Source organism: Bombus pascuorum, chromosome 16 (assembly GCF_905332965.1).
Source record: "Bombus pascuorum chromosome 16, iyBomPasc1.1, whole genome shotgun sequence".
Taxonomy (NCBI): domain Eukaryota; kingdom Metazoa; phylum Arthropoda; class Insecta; order Hymenoptera; family Apidae; genus Bombus; species Bombus pascuorum.
In genome coordinates, this window is record NC_083503.1 from 5,783,022 (window position 1) to 5,806,807 (window position 23,786).

A 23,786-nucleotide genomic window follows, 5' to 3' on the forward strand; every position below is an offset into this window, starting at 1 on the left:
CTATACGCATGTGTTCGTCTTTGTACAGTATATCGCAAGATGATAGAAGGCTTGTCAATTTTTTGCAAAGTGTGTTTCTTTTTCTACATAATTTGTAAACTAACGATCATCAGTTACACATGTATAGGAAAACAAAATCGTCCACAATATTGAGCCTTGCAACATATTACAATACCATCGAAATCGCAGAGAAATTAGCTTTCAGACAAGTTGCCCAAAATGGTGATTATTCTTAAAATTTCCAGCAATTCCCGTACTAAATCACTAGTATCGTTACTAGTATCGCGCTGCTAACGAAGTGTAGGTGTTCTCAGTAGCATATAAAAATGCATTATAGTTACAGTCGTAAATTATTTATCATGGTTTATGCATGCGCGCAGTTTTGTTGAAATATCAATCCTGAAGTGGAAAATAGATAGTGCATACTCTACTTTGAATTCATTTAAAAAAAAATAATACAAGTAATGATTTGGATCTAATGAATCTCCACCAAAGTTGATCGACGATTAGACGTACTTTGACTCTATGATTCTTCGCTAATTCTAACATAAACAGGTCAACTGAGAGTCCATGGCACTCTCATCGCGTCCTACAGATACAAGAGATTTAAAAGCTATGTGCAACTTGTATATAGTATATAAAATTATGTAAAATATTTGTATTGGTATGTAAAATAGCTCGTGCGATACAGCCCCATGCAATGCCCCGGACATTACCGTTTGAAACGCCTGAGCTGGTCCATCTGACTCGTTGTGACATTTAGCCAAATCGGACAGGCATAAGTCGGGATAGGATTGGTGACAGCAATTTGTACAACAGAAGACTACATTTCACGCAGAGATGCTTTGAGAGGACCGAACCTTTATTTGCTATAATAGTCTTTTCTGGTTTATTTTACATTTGCGTCTTAACGTGCTGTATAATCTGTAATTTGCAATACAAATATATACCGGGATATTTGACCATTTTCTTATGCGGAACGGATAGGGGCTATTGCCGGTGATAAGAAATCAGCGAGAATGTACGGAACTTTCAGTTACCACAGCAAACCATAATTCGATCGAAAATTTCCTGTAGCTTGGAATTAATTTTGGATGAATACATTCCCATCGCGTAAATGAGGAGGCCATTGGCAAATACTAACGCGCATAGGTTGAAGTCGCTATTCAGATGGAAGAGGCTCGAAGCACGACTAAAATACAAATTGAACAGGATGGAGGTGTTGAACATTCCCTGTTGCAGACAGTTATTCACTCCGAAGACGATATTCGAGCTTGACATCCAATGAGACACATTTCGAAGATTGTGGACCAAATCACCTGAACTGCATGTTTAAAGAAACCGTATCGTATCAGCTTTTATAGCAAACCGCTCGATCGAAACATGTCAAAATCCCTTTCCAGGACTATGAGTAGAGTTTTGCTACCAGCAGACGCCTGTCACGAATTTTATTATGGCGTGGACCTTACTGTATTTGACCCGGAAGCCAAATTGCTGATCGGGAGGAACGGCAGCCTCTTTGCAATGAAACGGTATGAGTCTCTGTATCACACTCTCAAAGACCTTACTAATGGATACTCTGCAAACAGCAAACTCGTTGATCTGTACCTGGCTGGATTTGGTTTGTTCTTATCCTTCCCCAGCAAGGGAACTACTTTCCCCATCTTCCATATCTTAGAAAAGTATGCTGGTACAAGAGATCATTGAGCATCAAGGAGAAGAAGAATGTGCATCTTTGCGGGAGCTATAGCTATATTGGTACTGCGTTGAAGATATCAAAGCCTGATAACCTATCCCATTCAGCAACTTAAATTGAATCGTTAACGAATCTACCGATGTGAAATAATTCTCTGAGACATCAGAGCCGGAGCGGTTACTAGCCCTGTTTCCTCAGGTGAAGGTACAGACCCTGTTCCAGCGGCTCAACGAAAATCTGCATTTTCAAGATTATGAAATTTGGGAATCTGAGAAGATCATCATACACATTTCGGCGCACACTTCCAAAATTTGTCCCCAGTAGTCTTGTGGGATTCACGAAACTTTTCGCGCGGTAGAAAGGAGACCGGATAAAGAATGCTTCGCTACATACAAATAACAAGTGCTGTTGGAACGAGTGATAAAAGTTTAACAAGTTTGAAGTGATGAAATAGCACGCAAGCACAATACTAATTAAAGACCTGTACAAAGAACAGTTTATAACTTGAAAGGAAGAAACGACACAAGATCGTGAATAACAGAAGCACGTGTTGCGTAGACGTTTATTTTTGGCATGTCATCGCGTTACTAGTAAGTTCTGGGAAGCCGGCGGTACCTGAGACGTCACAAAGTGGACTTATTTGTCGACTTGGTACCAGTAACGATGTATCTTCTGTTCTGTCACACGAGGAGGTTATTCAACTATGGAAGACGGTGAGAATCGTCCGAAGAAAATTTGAGGGCGCCGATCAAGAGGTATAGCATTCGTCTTACTTGCGGAAACGTGGTTTTGGAATCTTTAATTCTCTGAGTGCAGAGAACTCGGGATCTGTCAGAGGCCTTGCTGATAAGCATTTTTATGGCTCTATATCCCTTGCCGTGTTCGATGACCGATGGGATAGAGTAACATAGAGTGCCGAAGCGCTTCTTCAGCCGATCTAAGGTGCGAAAGATTCGGTGTTTGTCCTGTAGCAATTTTAAAGATTATTATTATTTATGGTCTGGAGGACGATCTCTATGTTGTTACTGTTGTCTCAGTGGTCTTATCCCCGTGGACAAAGATATCAAATTCTGACAGTTCGATGCATTGGCATTTTATTTTCAATATTTACAACATTTTTTAATACTCGAATAACATTCTTCCTCGTTTCATAAACATATTGTATCGGTTCTTTTGAACACTCATTTCGATCGTTTTCACTTTTCGGTTCTGGAAGTTGAGGCGATGATGTAAATTTCATGTGCGGTATAGGTACTGATATTTGTGGATTTTGCAGGGATAAATTGTAAAATGATTTGTGTTTAAATCTTTTCCCATCCTTTTCATATAGTGCCTGCATAAAATATGTACATTTCAGTTATAATATATTCATGTAATAAATTCAGTTTTTATATATAAATGAATAAATATATATATGGTTTATTTTGGTTTTTACAATTTGTCCTGAAGGACATTTGGTAAAGTGTTATATCTCATCGGTAATAAAAAAAATAAAATAAAAATAAACATATCGTGTGGGTGGCTACCCCCAGCAGGGTGCCAACTTCGTGTTTTCTAAGTTATATCTTTTATGATAAATTCAGTTTGTTAAAAATAATGTGAGATATTTAATGTACCTGACCACAGCGATAATACAAGCTACCACTGCCACGGCAAAATGATGTTTTGAATACTTCTTCTTCGTAGATAGGTACATGAACATATAAATAAGGAAACAACTGTGCCCAAAATAGATCTTCTATTTCTTGGAATGTCTTAGATACGAAAAATTCGTGAGTCCAACCTGGACCAAAAAGCGCGACAGAAAGTCCTTAGTGTCGTATTTTTGGTAAAGCCTGTAGATTATAATGGTTTAATGAAATATTAAATGACTATATGCTACAATAAAATAAGTAATATTGTAATTACATATGTTGAATTAAATCCACCACCACCAGGACAACATCTTCCCCAAATATCAAGTCCTACATAAATATCATGAATATCTCTGCTGTGATTTTTTGCAAGTGCCAAACCGTTTTCCAATTTTGATTTCGTCCAGTTATAATTCAAGTAAATGCCATCGCAGTTTAAAAAGAAATCTCTGAAACATTGTATTCAGAACATTAAATAAAATTTACAAACAGAAACAATTGTAATTAAGCTCATTTTGCCAATTGAATTTTCCTTCATTGGTTACGCCGTCGTACCATATAATTTCAGAATTTCTAATTGCTTCATGAATATTTTCTGTTAGATATTTTACAAAATAAATTAAATTATTAACTTGCTCACTTTTAATGGTATTTTCAATATTTAACAACCAGACTTATAAAATCGAATTTATAAAATTTTGCAACAAGTATTAATGCATCTGCAAATCTTCTTACTTCTTCCTGAGATTCAAGTATTACATCCCAGGTACCTTCTCTCTTTCCGTAATTACAGTACCAAGAACTTGTACACCATGATTATGTGCTACATTAATCCATCCAAAAGGTGGCGCAGTTATGAAATGATGACTAAAATACACAAACGTGTCAATAACACTCCAGTGATAAAATAGGTAAGAATCATAAGATTCTGATCGATATATAAATCTGAAAAATCACGGGTATATTATGTATAATATATGAATTGATAAATATAGCGATTTCTATTACCTGTCTTCTAGGCAGCCACCTTTCATATCATGACGAAGCAACGTTTTAGGATGTACTTCTCTATCCAATTTTTCTAACTGCGTTCTTTCTGCGCTTATTTCTAAACCACTGTACACATAATCAGTTGAATCTCTTAGTTATTCAATTTCCGGTCATGGTTTCAAATTACCCACGTTATCGAATAATTCTTTTAAGTTTTCGAAAGGTTGTGACTATGTAACTTCGGTTGTCATCTCTCTGATTTATACTGTTCTACACACCACTTTCAAATAGTTTTTAATTCATTAACTCAAACAAAGGTTTCTCTTCTTATTTGCTTCACTGGAAAGTTGTATACATGCATGATAGTGTTCCCATCTAAGGGAACTAGCATATCAAATTACGTCACATGATTTAACATCATTATCTACCAACTGCTAATGAGCAAAACAATGTTCATTTCTCTATCTGAAACAAAGTATATAAAATAAAATTATGAATTTATAATGCACGTACATCAATGTTTATATGATTGTTTCGACTTTGAAAGTAATATTCTTATTTACGTAAGTATATATTCTTTAATATTTTGCAAAAATTATATCGAAACAAACAATTTGGAATAAACATAACTAAGTAAATACTTTAACTTCTTTTTATATTTAATTAAATATTTTATTTGATTTGAGTAGAATTTAACACCTAACCTTCACGTTTAAAATATTACTCTTTCTCATTCTATCTTTCAATTTTATTTCTTCTGCTTCCGTTTTATGATATTTATGACATTTCTTAGTTCAGATATAAGTAACTTTTTCGTAATTTATAAAAAATGACACTCTTTTTAATTATCGTACACTATTAACCCATTACATGTCTTGTTGTAATTTAACTTTTAGCAACTTAAGATATGTGCACGTACAGAGTAATTTTCTTCCTAAGAATAATCATTTAATATTACGATAATACTAGAAACTTAAATTAATTACTGTTGCTAATTAATTTGCAAATAACGTAATGCACAGCCATACACAAGTCATACAAGTTATACTTATGTCCTTTAAGTCACCAGAAATGAATTTTAAATTTTATATTATATATTAATATATATTATAGGGAGAAGCACTATACAAAATGATAATGTTAAAGGCATACATGTAATTTATTAGTATAGATACTTACTATATACAAAGCGTTCTCTTCAAAGATAATATGTCGACTACCAAACGATCGACGGCAACCGAACGCATTTCTGGTACTGATAATAATAGTATAGTCGCAAGATAGTTGTGTATCCATGTCCAATTATAAAATTTGAAAATCGGCGCTTGGTCTCGCGGCATGTCGCATGTCTCATGGGACATACAATGTATCGCCTACGGTCTACGATGTGAATATATTAATAAACTTAACAAATTTGTTATTATTTTCTCTAGGTAATTTTTCTCCCTCAAGATTCTGAGGAAAGTACTGAACTGTTGACTCGTTATCAGTATTGTCAAAAGTTCATCATTTATCACCTTTCCCGCTTCATAGTCAGGTTTTTCAAACTAAGAGCGGCATACGGTACATTTGTATTGTACGTGCGAGAGGGAGGTAACGTATAGCACAACCACACACAAGTATGTATCCCCTTCGTAGTATGTATGCGAGCGTTGTACGATGGCCTAGGACTCCGTTGAGAGAAAAGAGAGAAGCGCAGTGTGAAAATCTTATGCCCTAGATCTCTGGCGAGTATCACACGTGGCGAGCAATTACGTGAATATTAGAATAAAGTTCCTTATAATACCTCTCCAAGTCCTCTCCATATTTTAATAGCCGTAAATTGGCGCAGCAGCGCCAAAATTTGAAAGAATAAGGAAACACATATGTACGTATCTTTCTTTTGTGAGACAGAAGAGCTTTATTTTTCTGGTCTTCCAACGTTGCCGTCTGAAGCGTGCTTTCCATTTGCGACTAGCCACGCGATTATAAAATCCATTGCCGAATATGGCACAATTTTTATTCGTACTACCGCGATTAAGGATCGCGCGCGACTCTAAAGTTGCGACTTACCTCGACAAGTCAGTCGCCTGCAACTACAAAGTATACGGAACATGTACGTGCTATTATATCCATCGTCAGAAGAATCGCGCGGGACCGAACGTCATTTTGCTGCTAGAAGTGTGGGGACTCCTCACTAAGGACGTCTTAATATATAACACTATTAACTTAAAGCACTATATAATATTATGTAGTTGTAAATTATAATATTATATACTATTACAGTATTTACTATTATAGTATATAATTATAATACCCTCAATACAAATAATTAATATTATAGTGATAAAAAACGACAAAAACCTAAAATTTAATTATTTTATTTATATTATTCAGCTTTTCCAAAGGTTTTTCGTTCAGTACTAATGGTTTCTCGACATAAAAGGTTACTATCCTTTTATGAGAAATGCAGATTGATTAACAGATTGATTAACGTGTTAAAAAATGGATGGTTCTATTAAAAAGAATATAGCTGATCTTTATTATAGGTGTCGGCGCGTGATACTAGCCTGAAATGAAAAGAAGCTGAAAGACGTCCTTATTCCTTATCATTGTACATGCGTCGTGCAGCATCATCAAGTCGAGTTATCGTCACACGTGCATGTTTCCTAAGAATCAATAAGAAGAATATCGGGATCCTTATCGTGAACCGAAACTATAACATACAGCCAAATTTACACCTTTTCACTTTGGATAATCTGTAAGTAATATACGTTTTACAACGGTTTGTAATATTTCTCAATTATACAATTTGAATTGCATTTCACTATCGTTACTCCTAAGATGCTCAGCCGGTCTCTGACTCGATACAAAACGAGAGGAACGGCCCTCCTACGAATATTCTGTTTGAAATAAACTAATATGTATTCTGATTGTATAATATAATCGAATATAATCTGATTGTATTAAAAACAAATTCTTAGTAGAAACGTTTTTGTATCATATGATTCGGAACGATATAGATTAGATCATATTGCTATATAATATATATAATCTAATCTATAAGACAAGCAACTTTATAACTTTATAAACATCATATCGATTAAATAAAAAAAACGGGAGTTTTTCTTACATTTCCTCTATATCTTAAAAATTATTTATCATACGTGAAAAAGTGTCAGTAGAATATTGTAGATAATAAAATTATCTATAAAATGAGACTATCCATACATGACGAACTGACAAAATACTTAATACTCGTGCCACTAAAAACTCAGCAAACGGAAACAATTTGGAACGCACTCTTGAATCACTACATTTACATCCTTTCCGCTCCAAAAAAGATACTAACCGACCGCGGACAAAATTTTATATCTAGTTTGATGCAACAGTACGAAGACGCGTTCAAAATCAAACATATCAAAACGACATCCTTCCACCCACAAAGTAACGGATCTTTAGAATGAACACACGCAGTAGTAACAGACATGTTAAAATCGATACAGCGACATTCGGACGAAGAATGGGACGATCAACTTAACTTTGTATGCCTTGCATATAACACAATGATACACGACTCCACTGGTTACACGCCGTTCGAACTGACATTCGGACACCAAGCCAATCTTCCCTCCACGATATCCAACCCCAACGCACATACGCAGACGAAGTCACGTTCCGCAAAAAAGAATGGGACTCTAGACTCCAACACGCTCGCGAAACGTTGATCAAAAATAAACAGCGATATCAGCGCGATCAAACGTAAAATTATAAAACCTCAATCAGTTTTCAAAGAAGGAGACTCCGTCTTAATACATAACGATCATAAAAGGCATAAACTTGATGTGGAATGGTTAGGACCGTACACGATTGATAAAGTATGTACTCCATACTATTTGATTCAAAACAACAAAATACACGGTAATCGTTTAAAACCTTACTTTCCAGGTCGACGCTCCTCTTTGCCGGAATAGTATCCGCGCAAATAAATATTACTCCATTAGAAAGATACTCCGTATTCGTAGAAAACATAGGAAAAGGATATTTGTACAGGGATATTGCCAATGTTATAGTAGGATTAGACACTAGCGACATATACGAGCAGATAAGCACAATAGAATCATATAAATTAACAATAGACTCACGTGCAACCAGCACAGAATACGCTGAACAGTTAGACGGATTACAAAATCGTATCAATAATCTAAAACAACTCGCAAAACACTTAAAAGCGTTAACACATACCCGAAGCAAACGAGGTTTACTCAACATCATAGGTTCCGTATCGAAAAGTTTGTTCGGAACTCTCGACGATACCGATCTTACGCTCATAAACGAGAATATGGACAAACTATTCGATGACAATAATAAAATCAAGACGATAATAGCGAATCAAACAGCACTTAATAGAAAAATTGTAAAGTCAGAAAATCTAAACCACTTAGAAAAATCACATAGCGATATATTGAAACAACAATGGCAGGCAAATATCGATAGATTTATACTTAAGATGATCATGAAACTCGACACCGCGATGCAAACTTTACACTTCCAATTAGATGAAATACTTAACGTCATGATATTAGGCAAACAAGGAATAATTAGTCCACAAATACTCGACTCGGATGAATTTCTAGAAAATTACGCCAAGACAATAGGTAACCAGATGTACAACACCGCGATCTCTGCCAAAACCGAACATTTTCAGTTTATACTCGACATCAGTGATCTTCAAATCTTCACAATAGGTGACAAAATATTCTTCAAAATCATAGTACCTTTAGTCTCTAACATAGAATGGAACATATTACAGATATATCCTATCCCGAGTAAGAGAAATGGAGTATTTTTGGCTCCAGTAGTCGAACATCAGATATATTTAACCTCAGGTCTTTCATTTATAAACACTGATATCGAATACCTCAACAAACTTTGTAAGAATCAAGCCGGAACCACTATACGCAAACAAACACTACCAATTCATGACAGAAACTCGAAAACCGATTGTCGCAGCGAAATAATAAACTTCAAACCTCACATTGAACATTGCCAAATAACTGTACTTAAGATCGAAGACATTAGCTTTATACCACTCAAAACTAGCAACCGTTACATTGCGATACCGGCAAATCCGATAGAAATAGACACAATTTGCCAAACGAAACACACTTTGCAAAAACTTGACAAGCCTTCTATCATCTTGCGATATACTGTACAAAGACGAACACATGCGTATAGGCGAAACAAAAAACGAAGTCAAATACGAAATCAAAACAAAAACCCTAGCGCTCAAAACAAACGATAGTTTCACTCATCTGTTAGATAAACTCGAGCGAGCACCAAAGGTAATAGACAATTTACAAGGCTATAAAACCACGATCGATAAAATAGGCGACGAGATAGAAACCCTTAATTTCGAACACAGAATCAAAGATATACAGTATTGGGGACTAACCACGCTCCAGACATTAGGGTACATAGCATTAGGCATACTAGGTATATATGGATTAAACAAAATAGGGGTATTCGAATGCATCAGGAAATGTATACCGAACAAATTATGTATCAATCTATTGCGCTGCCGAAATGAAACCGTAATCAACAGCCACAATGCGACAGCCCCGCCAGTACCAAGCACCCTGGCCTCGAGACCCAACATCCATATTCCAACCGATACATAATTCCTCTTGAGGAAGAGGAGGAATCAGCTGTAATTTTCAAGCCACGTCAAGTCCGATTCAACGTAAGTCTTCTGAAGACAACTTAAGAGACCAAGCTCAATCGAGGAAGGGGGGAATGTCACAGGTGCAAATCAAGCAGCTATATGATAAACCAGCATCCGCTCTCAGGCGCCTGGACGGCATATATGTACGACCAAAGACTGCTCCCACTCCAGCGAATAAAAGAATATAAATGCTTCGTTCCAAATCATCCAGTCAGTCTAAAAAAACATTTCTTAACTAACTCAAGTACCAAAAAATTGTATCATGGCGAAACGAAAACAGTATTGTACAAATTGAGAAAAAAAAAAAATAAAGAACTCGATCTCCTGTTAGGAAAAAAACAAGTTTCTTGTTTTTATCTTAATTTTTACGTGACAGCTGCCTCGGCTGGACGTGCCCGGTGTCGGAGTGCGTAGGCAGTACGCCGGCGTGGTGCGAGCAATCGATCGCTGGGCGTGCCCGGTGTCGGAGTGCGTAGGCAGTACGCCGGCGTGGTGCGAGCAATCGATCTGGGCAGGGGACCTGAGTGCCAGCAGCCGTAGTCCCTGAGCGACCAGCAGCCGTAGTCCCTGAGCGACCAGCAGACTGCACAGGTCGGTGCCCATCAGAATTACGTGGGGTTTTCGCATCATTTCGGCAGCGGCAGCGGCGTGGCTCGATCGGCTTCCCGTGTTCGAGCTGCAGACCCTGAGGTGTCGCGAGATCTATCTCCGCAATCGAGGTCTGCTGGGCGAAGTTGGAGCGACGGTCGCGGTCGCCGAGGCGCGGTCTCGGCGGGAGCTGCTCGACAGAAGGCGCGCCGTGGCTGAGGGTACTCGGTTGGAGGAGGTGGCAGAGCGGCAGAGGGAGCGGGCTTCCCATCCCGTGAGGATTGGCCGACGAGGGTGTGGCGGTGCCCTGTGTAGGAGTGCGTAGGCAGTACGCCGGCATGGTGCAGAAATCGATCTGGGCAGGGGACCTGAATGCCAGCAGCCGTAGTCCCTGAGCGACCAGCAGCCGTAGTCCCTGAGCGACCAGCAGACTGCACAGGTCGGTGCCCATCAGAATTACGTGGGGTTTTCGCATCATTTCGGCAGCGGCAGCGGCGTGGCTCGATCGGCTTCCCGTGTTCGAGCTGCAGACCCTGAGGTGTCGCGAGATCTATCTCCGCAATCGAGGTCTGCTGGGCGAAGTTGGAGCGACGGTCGCGGTCGCCGAGGCGCGGTCTCGGCGGGAGCTGCTCGACAGAAGGCGCGCCGTGGCTGAGGGTACTCGGTTGGAGGAGGTGGCAGAGCGGCAGAGGGAGCGGGCTTCCCATCCCGTGAGGATTGGCCGACGAGGGTGCGGCGGTGCCCTGTGTAGGAGTGCGTAGGCAGTACGCCGGCATGGTGCAGAAATCGATCTGGGCAGGGGACCTGAATGCCAGCAGCCGTAGTCCCTGAGCGACCAGCAGCCGTAGTCCCTGAGCGATCAGCAGACTGCACAGGTCGGTGGCCATCAGAATTACGTGGGGTTTTCGCATCATTTCGGCAGCGGCAGCGGCGGGGCTCGATCGGCTTCCCGCGTTCGAGCTGCAGACCCTGAGGTGTCGCGAGATCTATCTCCGCAATCGAGGTCTGCTGGGCGAAGTTGGAGCGACGGTCGCGGTCGCCGAGGCGTGGTCTCGGCGGGAGCTGCTCGACAGATGGCGCGCCTTGGCTGAGGGTACTCGGTTGGAGGAGGTGACTCGGTTGTGTTCTGTTTTGAAACTTAGCATGTACAAGAACCTAAAAATTATGGATCTGTTCTATTTGGTTGAATTTAGTATATACAAGAACCACTAAAAATAAGGATTGTCCTATTTGCTTGAAACTTAGCAAATACAAGAACTTGGGGAGCACGAGGCGGGTATGGGTTCTCAGTGCGTAGCATCATGCCCTGAGAAACCCCGATGTATCTGATGTTCACCTATAGTCGGGTGGCGGCTGGTCGGCGCTGTGGCGCCCGTCAGATCGCTGATCCGGTGCGGAGAACTTCGGAGAAGTTGGCGGGCCCATATCGGTCAAGACCACTCACCTCACCCTCACGTGGGGCTCCCCGTCACCCTGCATCGGTCCCGACCGGGGTAGGGTGCAAAAGAGTGAGTGGCAAAGGAAACGAGAGCATGGCTCGTTAACCATACACACGAAGAATGATGATGATGGAGCAGAATAAAGATACTATTTACGGTGCAGGGGAGGGATACCGCAGTACCGGCGCAGTTGTGGGTGGTGAAGTGGGCCCCGGTGCGTCGTTAGCTAACGACCACGGCCGTTTGGGGGTGGACTGCCAGGCCCCCTTACGTGTTAATGCTACTGGTTCGGAAGATATAGAGATGGAGATGGATATAGAGCTAGAGATGGAGGTGGCTTCGACAGAAGAGACCCCTCCGGGAGAAGAGAAAATGGCAGAGGCCAACAGGGAACACTATGTACTTATACTATAAATTAATATTAATACATATTAATAGACATGAATACCGATACTAATACTATACGATATTAGTATAGTTAGTTATAGTTATAGTTAGTTACGATATTAGTATAATTGCTTAGTTACTTTTCAAAGATTCAATGTTTATCCGGGCAAGCCATTGACGAAACGTTTCAATAAAAGCTCAATAATATACATATAGTAAATGACATTAATATTCGGCAATGTATTATGGCAAATATTATATTACTGTATCTACAGATACAATTTTGGTGGGTCAAATTGAGATTATATTACTGTATCTACAAATACTTGTCCTACCAAAGTTGTCCTCTTGGAACATCATTGTAATTCCGAATAATAAAGGAAATTATTACTTGCGGAAGTTGTAAGGTATAACGAATGAAGAATTTACCATTCGATTTATATAACAAACGAAATTGTAACATATACTAGGCAGTACCGCTACTCACCGATGAATCAAGAGAAGATACATCATTAATTTGAAGCTCTGTTATTCCAAGAAATAATTAGACCGTCCATTTCATCGTATAACTTCACTTTGAAAATATCGGATGCCGATGACACTGAACATTGGCGCATGATAATTAATTTCTGTACACTGAACGAAAAAACAAAGCGACAAGTATCCACTATCACAAATTACCGAAACTCTGGACCAATTAAGTGGTGTAAAGTATTTCTCAATCTTTGAGCTCGCAAATGAATTTCAACGTTACATATATCAAGTATTAATTCAATGAAATATAAATTCAAAATTATTTGAATGATATAATAGTCTACTCTTCGTCTCTACAGAAAGTCAAAATTTAAAGATTGTTGGATCACCTGACAAATCACGGATTTACTTTCCCCACCAATATAAGTGAATTTCTGCGTAAAGAGGTTACATACTTGAGGCATAATTTCTGCCGACAGTGTCAAACCAGGTCCATGGAAACTCTATGCGGTAGAAAATTTTCTTACTCCAAAGTCAGAATCCAACAATCCAGAATCCAAGGACATTTAACAATTCTTAGGATTGACGACGCCATTAGTGGCGACGATTCGTCAGTATGAGGATAGATCGTCGGTAGAGAAAAATTGTACCGCTCAAGCAAGCTTTTTCGTACATCATTGTGAGAAATAAGAATACCCTGACCCACTTTCATGAAAATTAAACTATGATTCACGTATATATACAATACTAACTCTTCATTCGTCATTTTCAAAATCAGAAAAACCACACAAATTTAAACACTGACAACAAAAAGGGAAATTTCATGTTAAATAGAAAGAATATAGTATTACGAACATTAATACGAACGTGACTTTTTCGACGCTTTTAGAATTTCGAGATCACACATCAGACTATATTGGCATTTCTATGTATTGTATGATTTTTGTTGGGAAAATCATAAACATACAACATTTTTCTGTATATTCTGTAAATCTAAGAGACTCTTTTTGTTAAAATGTTCTTCCATTGAAAAAGATTGTTATTTTATAGAATTTAGAAAAGTTTATGTAATTTCAGAAAACGAATAAAAATAAGTTTACATAAATCAATAATTTGAATATTGTTTACTTCCTTTTTTTACATAGAATTAATAGTAAAGTTATTGTTAATATTCTTCTGTGTGAATTTTTTTCAATTTAAATTGTCGTTTAAATAGAATACTTTTTTGCATTTATGCAACAGTTAAAAAAGATTATGAACTTAGACACCTTTTAAAAACTTCGAATTAATTTTCAAACTAAAGGTTTAATATATCTCCATTTACGATTTGAAATTTAAGATAATACCAGAACTATCCTTGTTAAAAGCACCACATTTTATAGCCTTTTATAGAAAGAAACTGAAACCAACAGTTCAACATAAGATCATAATTTATCAACTATTTTCTCTGATTCAATTTGCTTAATTCTCGACATTGAAATAGATGCTTTTCGTTTACTGTTATATAAGTTCTTAAAATATGCAAACGAAAAGACTTGTAAATATTTCAAAATTTCACGTAATGCAATATACTTTCATTCGAAAATTTCGTTTTCTTAACTTAGAAGTTAGAAACTGTGTTTTGTGTCTTATGTCGTAGTTCTAAGTACTTAAGCTCGAGCCCTAGTTTATCGTACTTTGAAATGGCAGATCCCAAGAGCATAGCACAATGAAAAATAGTCTTAAAGTTATATACTCCTGAGAATCATGTAATTTCAACACGTTCCTTATATTGAATAGTAGCAATTAATGGTAATAACTATTGCTAATTGTAATTAGTCCGTTTGTAGCATGTAACCAATTGCATTTATTACGCTATATTCTTAGAAAATAGTATGAACAAATATTTAAAAATTATCAATTACAAGTATATATATGTAGAAGATGAAAGGACACCGGGCCTTCCCCTTGGAATTCTTTGGAAAATTTCCCAACACTATCTTTATAAATTAAACCGATCATCATAAATCTGTAGTCATCATAAATCTTTATAAATTAAACTTATATCTTTTATGAGGTCTATTGGGTGTTTCCTTTTTAGTCTTCTTGCGATGTTTGTTGTGTTGCACGTTTCAGCTGCCAGCTGGTTCGGGTGTGTTTCTGTTCTTATTCTGCATCTTGTTGCGAATCTGGTAATCTCTTCCTTCACCGTTGGTATTCCCAGGTCTTTCCGTATGTCCTCGTTTCTAACGTACCACGGGGCGTTTACCATTGTTCTAAGGATTTTGGCTTGGATTGTTTCTATTTTGTTTATGTGGCTCATTGCTGCTGTTCCCCATAGTGGAATTCCGTATGTCCAGATTGGCTTTATGATTATTTTGTATATTTTCAGTTTGTTTTCTGTGCTTAGTTTGGATTTTCCGCTTGTTAGCCAGTGCATTTGTCTCCTTGCTATCTGTATTTTGTCTATTATTGATTTGATGTGCTGTTTCCATGTGAAGTGTGTATCTATGTGAAGTCCAAGGTATTTGACTTGCCTTGTTTGTGTTATTTGCGTGCCGTTCAGGAAGATGTTTGGTGTTATCTGTTTTCTCAATGTGAATGTGATGTGGTTGCATTTGTTAGGGTTAGCATTGATTTGTTTGTCTTGTAGCCACTTTTCTATTTTTGTGATGTGCTCTTGTAGTATCGTGGCTGCTGTTACAGGGTTGGTGTGCCTGACTAGCACGGCTGTGTATAGCGTGTATAGTATGGGTCCTAGGACGCTTCCTTGTGGAACACCTGCTTTGATGTCTTTGGCTTCGGAGTGTGCATCCTTGATTTTTACTGTGAAGGTTCTGTTGCTTATGTATGATTTTATTATTTGGCATATTTTTTCCGGGAATTGTTTCTTGATTGTTTGAATTAGGCTTTCGTGGTTTATTTTGTCGAATGCTTTCTCTATGTCCATGAATAGGGCTGTACAATATTGTTTGTTTTCTATTGTGTGTATTATTTCATTGACAAGTCTGTGCATTTGTTCTATGGTGGAGTGTTTGTTTCTGAATCCAAATTGATGGTCTGGTATTAATTTTTCCTTCTCTATTATTGGTTTTAGCCGGGCGTATATTACTTTTTCTAGTATTTTGGAGAGCACGGGGAGTAGTGATATTGGTCTGTAAGATGTTGCTTCATGTGGGTCTTTGCCTGGTTTGGGTAACATTATGATTTGTGCCTGTTTCCATAATGTAGGATAATATTGTATTCTTAGTATTGCATTGAATATTATAGTGATTAGTCGTATCGCTTTTGGAGGGAGGTTTTTCAATATTTTGCCATTGATTAGATCGATTCCTGGTGCTTTGTTGTTTTTTGTTTTTTCGATTATACTTCTAATTTCTTGTGCTGTTGTTTTGGGTATGGTGTATTGCTTGTCGATTGCAGTGCTAGTGGCTAGCGCATCGTCGTCCGTATGGCTATTGTGGTTGGTCTAGTCCAAATGAAGATTCCTTACAGGCAGCTAATCATAATGTTAACCAGACACATATATATCTGCTTTCTAAACAAGAAAAATATATCTGTGTGAGGTACATTTATTTAGAGTATAATCATAACTCATGCTATATAAATATTTAATATAATAATGTAATGTAATGACATTACATATCCCTACAATTATTTTATTCTTCTAATAAAATGTTTTTTAGGTTTAATTATTTTTTGTTTTTTATGTTACAAATATTTCAATTTATATTTTGTAGACTTACCATCTTTTCCAGTTGGTAACCAAATCCCTTTATTTATAACGAACGATGGATTTTAAGCCGGTATTATTGCCGAGAACTAGTATTGGTTCGTGTTGACTTCCGTTTGCTATAAACAAGGAAACAACTGTGCCCAAAATAGATCTTCTATTTCTTGGAATGTCTTAGATACGAAAAATTCGTGAGTCCAACCTGGACCAAAAAGCGCGACAGAAAGTCCTTAGTGTCGTATTTTTGGTAAAGCCTGTAGATTATAATGGTTTAATGAAATATTAAATGACTATATGCTACAATAAAATAAGTAATATTGTAATTACATATGTTGAATTAAATCCACCACCACCAGGACAACATCTTCCCCAAATATCAAGTCCTACATAAATATCATGAATATCTCTGCTGTGATTTTTTGCAAGTGCCAAACCGTTTTCCAATTTTGATTTCGTCCAGTTATAATTCAAGTAAATGCCATCGCAGTTTAAAAAGAAATCTCTGAAACATTGTATTCAGAACATTAAATAAAATTTACAAACAGAAACAATTGTAATTAAGCTCATTTTGCCAATTGAATTTTCCTTCATTGGTTACGCCGTCGTACCATATAATTTCAGAATTTCTAATTGCTTCATGAATATTTTCTGTTAGATATTTTACAAAATAAATTAAATTATTAACTTGCTCACTTTTAATGGTATTTTCAATATTTAACAACCAGACTTATAAAATCGAATTTATAAAATTTTGCAACAAGTATTAATGCATCTGCAAATCTTCTTACTTCTTCCTGAGATTCAAGTATTACATCCCAGGTACCTTCTCTCTTTCCGTAATTACAGTACCAAGAACTTTTACACCATGATTATGTGCTACATTAATCCATCCAAAAGGTGGCGCAGTTATGAAATGATGACTAAAATACACAAACGTGTCAATAACACTCCAGTGATAAAATAGGTAAGAATCATAAGATTCTGATCGATATATAAATCTGAAAAATCACGGGTATATTATGTATAATATATGAATTGATAAATATAGCGATTTCTATTACCTGTCTTCTAGGCAGCCACCTTTCATATCATGACGAAGCAACGTTTTAGGATGTACTTCTCTATCCAATTTTTCTAACTGCGTTCTTTCTGCGCTTATTTCTAAACCACTGTACACATAATCAGTTGAATCTCTTAGTTATTCAATTTCCGGTCATGGTTTCAAATTACCCACGTTATCGAATAATTCTTTTAAGTTTTCGAAAGGTTGTGACTATGTAACTTCGGTTGTCATCTCTCTGATTTATACTGTTCTACACACCACTTTCAAATAGTTTTTAATTCATTAACTCAAACAAAGGTTTCTCTTCTTATTTGCTTCACTGGAAAGTTGTATACATGCATGATAGTGTTCCCATCTAAGGGAACTAGCATATCAAATTACGTCACATGATTTAACATCATTATCTACCAACTGCTAATGAGCAAAACAATGTTCATTTCTCTATCTGAAACAAAGTATATAAAATAAAATTATGAATTTATAATGCACGTACATCAATGTTTATATGATTGTTTCGACTTTGAAAGTAATATTCTTATTTACGTAAGTATATATTCTTTAATATTTTGCAAAAATTATATCGAAACAAACAATTTGGAATAAACATAACTAAGTAAATACTTTAACTTCTTTTTATATTTAATTAAATATTTTATTTGATTTGAGTAGAATTTAACACCTAACCTTCACGTTTAAAATATTACTCTTTCTCATTCTATCTTTCAATTTTATTTCTTCTGCTTCCGTTTTATGATATTTATGACATTTCTTAGTTCAGATATAAGTAACTTTTTCGTAATTTATAAAAAATGACACTCTTTTTAATTATCGTACACTATTAACCCATTACATGTCTTGTTGTAATTTAACTTTTAGCAACTTAAGATATGTGCACGTACAGAGTAATTTTCTTCCTAAGAATAATCATTTAATATTACGATAATACTAGAAACTTAAATTAATTACTGTTGCTAATTAATTTGCAAATAACGTAATGCACAGCCATACACAAGTCATACAAGTTATACTTATGTCCTTTAAGTCACCAGAAATGAATTTTAAATTTTATATTATATATTAATATATATTATAGGGAGAAGCACTATACAAAATGATAATGTTAAAGGCATACATGTAATTTATTAGTATAGATACTTACTATATACAAAGCGTTCTCTTCAAAGATAATATGTCGACTACCAAACGATCGACGGCAACCGAACGCATTTCTGGTACTGATAATAATAGTATAGTCGCAAGATAGTTGTGTATCCATGTCCAACTATAAAATTTGAAAATCGGCGCTTGGTCTCGCGGCATGTCGCATGTCTCATGGGACATACAATGTATCGCCTACGGTCTACGATGTGAATATATTAATAAACTTAACAAATTTGTTATTATTTTCTCTAGGTAATTTTTCTCCCTCAAGATTCTGAGGAAAGTACTGAACTGTTGACTCGTTATCAGTATTGTCAAAAGTTCATCATTTATCACCTTTTCCGCTTCATAGTCAGGTTTTTCAAACTAAGAGCGGCATACGGTACATTTGTATTGTACGTGCGAGAGGGAGGTAACGTATAGCACAACCACACACAAGTATGTATCCCCTTCGTAGTATGTATGCGAGCGTTGTACGATGGCCTAGGACTCCGTTGAGAGAAAAGAGAGAAGCGCAGTGTGAAAATCTTATGCCCTAGATCTCTGGCGAGTATCACACGTGGCGAACAATTACGTGAATATTAGAATAAAGTTCCTTATAATACCTCTCCAAGTCCTCTCCATATTTTAATAGCCGTAAATTGGCGCAGCAGCGCCAAAATTTGAAAGAATAAGGAAACACATATGTACGTATCTTTCTTTTGTGAGACAGAAGAGCTTTATTTTTCTGGTCTTCCAACGTTGCCGTCTGAAGCGTGCTTTCCATTTGCGACTAGCCACGCGATTATAAAATCCATTGCCGAATATGGCACAATTTTTATTCGTACTACCGCGATTAAGGATCGCGCGCGACTCTAAAGTTGCGACTTACCTCGACAAGTCAGTCGCCTGCAACTACAAAGTATACGGAACATGTACGTGCTATTATATCCATCGTCAGAAGAATCGCGCGGGACCGAACGTCATTTTGCTGCTAGAAGTGTGGGGACTCCTCACTAAGGACGTCTTAATATATAACACTATTAACTTAAAGCATTATATAATATTATGTAGCTGTAAATTATAATATTATATACTATTATAGTATATAATTATAATACCCTCAATATAAATAATATTGTTATTCTTGATTTCCATATTATCTTGGGTCACAGAATTTGCCTGACTTCACACGGATTTAGAACCATGACGTATATTACACATATATAATATAGATAATATAAGGATAAAGGGAAAATCGAAAGAAAATCGACATACCGTAGGTGTTTCTTTTATTTTGCGTAACTATACAGTAATTTACAGGCAAACATCAAATCCTACGGTTACAACACTGACACGTCATTTTATTATATTTTATTTTAATTGGCAGCCGCCAAAATAAAATAAAATAAAATTTTTTTTTTTATTTTGGTTATTTTACAATTTGTCCTTGTGGACATTTGGTAAAGTGTCATATCTTGTAGGTCATATCTTGTAGGTCATATCTTTTTTTCTTCACCTACAAGATATGACACTTTACCAAATGTCCACAAGGACAAATTGTAAAATAACCAATATAAAAAAAAAATTTTATTTTAACACACAAAACATCTATCTACAACATCTACATCTAAAACATCTACATCTAAAACATTTAGTACTAATATGGGGAACTTCTTCGCCTTTGTCATATGAGTCGCTCTGGTCCGTGGTTTTGCATACCTGTAATCAGAATATCGTGTCCGTCCGGACACAGTATTTTATTTGGCCTACCTATATGTTGTTTGAAAATAAGATAAGAGAAAAATGTAAAGCCGAAGGACCTTACCCCTTCTGTTATGCGTCCTAATTGTGACCGGAGCGGCCACTACTCCACCGGTTGCTGTTTGTTCGAAATCCAATTCAATCATGCTTCCTTCGGGCAGCGGAGAATATAATATTTGAAGGACCGGAGGTCGGTGGACCTCGTTGTTGTTCTCCCGCCGATATTTATATCCGCTTATACGGATCATGCATAGATCAGGATAATGATCTACGATCTGGAACGTAAAGAGAAAATTCATACGTTTAGTCTCGTATGATTGTATGCCATGTTATATTCTTGCGCGAAACGATGCCACGACAGTTGGATAAGGTAGTTAGTACGAATATACGTTGTTACAGGCAGATATATCTTTTTCATTTTCAGCTATTTTACGGGGATGTTGAAGAAGTTACAGTAACGAGATATTTTAGTAGGATTATAGTAATTTAAACTTTGATATTGCTACGTCCTTCTATATGAAATAATTGATTTCAGAAATGTGTAATATTGTTCAAAATATAGTGAGAAAAAATTCTGTTAAATATTTATTAGATTTCGATTTAAAATTTGAAGTTAAGCGAACGCAACGTGATCCATGTTTTGTCAGTTTTTTTTTTTTTTTTTTTTTTTTTTTTTTACAAAGATATGTATTATGCACTGAAGCAAAGTATAAATCAACGTCAAATTTCGGTCTGTTCTTTTTCAGAAAACTTTAGATTTTGAAGCAACGTGATAAAAGTTGTTTGTAATATTTTGCAGAATCTTAGCTAAATAAATCCTAAAATTTATAGCGGATCCTTAAACCGTTGAAAAGTTTACTGCCAAGATGTGAAAAAATTAGATTGGGTAATGCAAACATTAAAAATGCATCAAAATATTGTTAAATAAGGATTAGCATTGTTTCGACATATAAGGTCAAAACGTATTGATTCTGTTACAATGGTCAAAATGTATTGAATGTATTCAATTTCTTGTACTATTTCCTTCCGTTACGACGAACGACTATAGTGGCTCTCTATTAAATGCTATTCATATATGTACGTACTATACGCGACTATAGTCACTCGTCACAAAACGTCGCGCTTGTCACGAATCAACTTTCCTTTTTGCCATGTGGTACGCCAGATGTGACGGTCCTTGCGAGATTCCCCGTAGTCCGGACGCCAAGACCTATCTATTGTTTTAATAACTCGCAGCAGGCCTAAGAAGACGACATAAACCGAATTTGTTCAGTTTCAGTTTTCTTCACTTAAACATTTTTGGTTTATGTTTGTTGCATTCGACTCTTACCTAATACGGAGAAAGCGGGTACCTGGCAAGATAAGACTTTTCCCATAAACAAGGATGCCCACGAGTCATATCTAGCTCTCCTTGTCTTTACTACCTAATTCATTTACCAATGGGCATCGCGGATCGTTACCCTCACTTTTCCACCAAAAAGTGTGGACAACGAATCCGTGTTCTGAGTTCCAAAGGGAACACCCACGCCGAGCTTTCTTCTTTGATGGTACGAGACCGTTCAAACAGTTCCATTTCTAATTCCAATTCAGTCACAATATTGACCTTTGTAATAAAACACTAAGTCTAAAGAATAAAGACTATTCCACAAATCAACAGTTGTGTAATTATTCAGAAATTACGCGACACGCTCCGCCGTGTCATTTAGGACCATTTTTGGTTGAACGACTAAAAGCCAACTTGTTTGAAACTGTATTTACATGTGCGAATTCGAACAACCTAATTAAGGTTCATCGACTTAATCGTTCGTCCAAAAATTGCCTAATGCAAACAAGATTTTAGGTGTGTGTGTGTGTGTGTGTGTGTGTGTGTGTGTGTGTGTGTGTGTGTGTGTGTGTGTGTGTGTGTGTGTGTGTGTGTGTGTGTGTGTGTGTGTGTGTGTGTGTGTGTGTGTGTGTGTGTGTGTGTGTGTGTGTGTGTGTGTGTGTGTGTGTGTGTGTGTGTGTGTGTGTGTGTGTGTGTGTGTGTGTGTGTGTGTAACGTTGTGATATTTTTAGAATTCAGGCGATCGAGTCGTGAAAACTCAAGAATCGATTTTCTAAAGTCTTCTTCCGTATCTCCTAAAATCTCCTCTTCTAATCCCTCTTCTCTTCCTCCTTCTCCTTCTAACTCTTAACTTGCTTTTCATTTTCGTTGTTCTCTATCTTCGCTTCTCGAAATCCTGTTTTATTCTCCTTCCTAAGTCCCTGTCCTTCTCTATTTATATCGTTCGACCGACTCCCAGTAAACACAGGCAAAGTCAAACCGTCGGTTGGTGTCCTAAATTCTATAGAATTTACAGATATATATTAGAGGCGAGTATAATCGTTCGCGACAACAATCAACACTGTGAGCGTCTGGATTCACTGGATATTGGATACGTAACACTCATTTACAGAAATAGCAAACATATGTACAATTGTCGATATAATATATCAATATTTCATCCACAGTTCATTTGTTTTCTTCTTCTTCTATTTTTTTTTTTTTTTTACCGTAAGAACTTCGTAATATAGATCCACTTAAGATCCATTTATACGAAAACGTACAGTGACCGTGCCGTGTTCGGACGTTCATGCGTTATTATTTGTTGTATCCGATTGGATGTATCCGAGATGAATGTGGCAGTCTGGTTGAAGTTATACACGATACATTATTATATTATTAATTATTATTATATTATTATATTACCTATAAGAGCGGTACTTCTGGACGAACAAGAGGAAGAAGTGTACCAACAAAAGGAGGAAAGATTGTGGTGTACATCCGTTATGACAAAACCGCAAAGAAAAAGGAGAATTTCATATTTATAAGCAACTAATAAATTACGAACAAGAGTTTTATGAATACTTTAGAATGATACAGCATTCTTTTAATATTTTACCGAATAAAAATCTAATATTCTCTTATTTACATCTGACAATCTTTTTTAAGGTTTGTTTCGCGCCACCTTCTTCCCCGAATAGTTTCAGCTAATACAAAATTAATCTAAGCAACTTTTGAACTCGATTGGATAAGAGGAAATGGTACCCTTGGGTTCTTAAATATTAAAATTATTACTTAAATAATTATATAATCGATATATACTCGATTGTATTCGATTATCTGCTAATCTTATTATCCTTTTAGTATTGATTATACCAAAAAGTTGTAGATTT

The 23,786-nt window shown here is 36.7% G+C and overlaps 1 long non-coding RNA gene across 1 annotated transcript; it reads right to left on the reverse strand.

Annotated features, from left to right (window-relative positions):
• Positions 1 to 2,648: 2,648 nt before the first annotated feature.
• LOC132915079 (uncharacterized) lies at positions 2,649 to 4,127 on the reverse strand. The gene is made up of 4 exons (XR_009659776.1): positions 3,971 to 4,127; positions 3,605 to 3,779; positions 3,313 to 3,531; positions 2,649 to 3,029 (listed from the first exon to the last, which is right to left on the reverse strand). It is a non-coding gene; the product is annotated as an uncharacterized LOC132915079 (long non-coding RNA).
• Between the last annotated feature and the right edge of the window lie 19,659 nt (positions 4,128 to 23,786).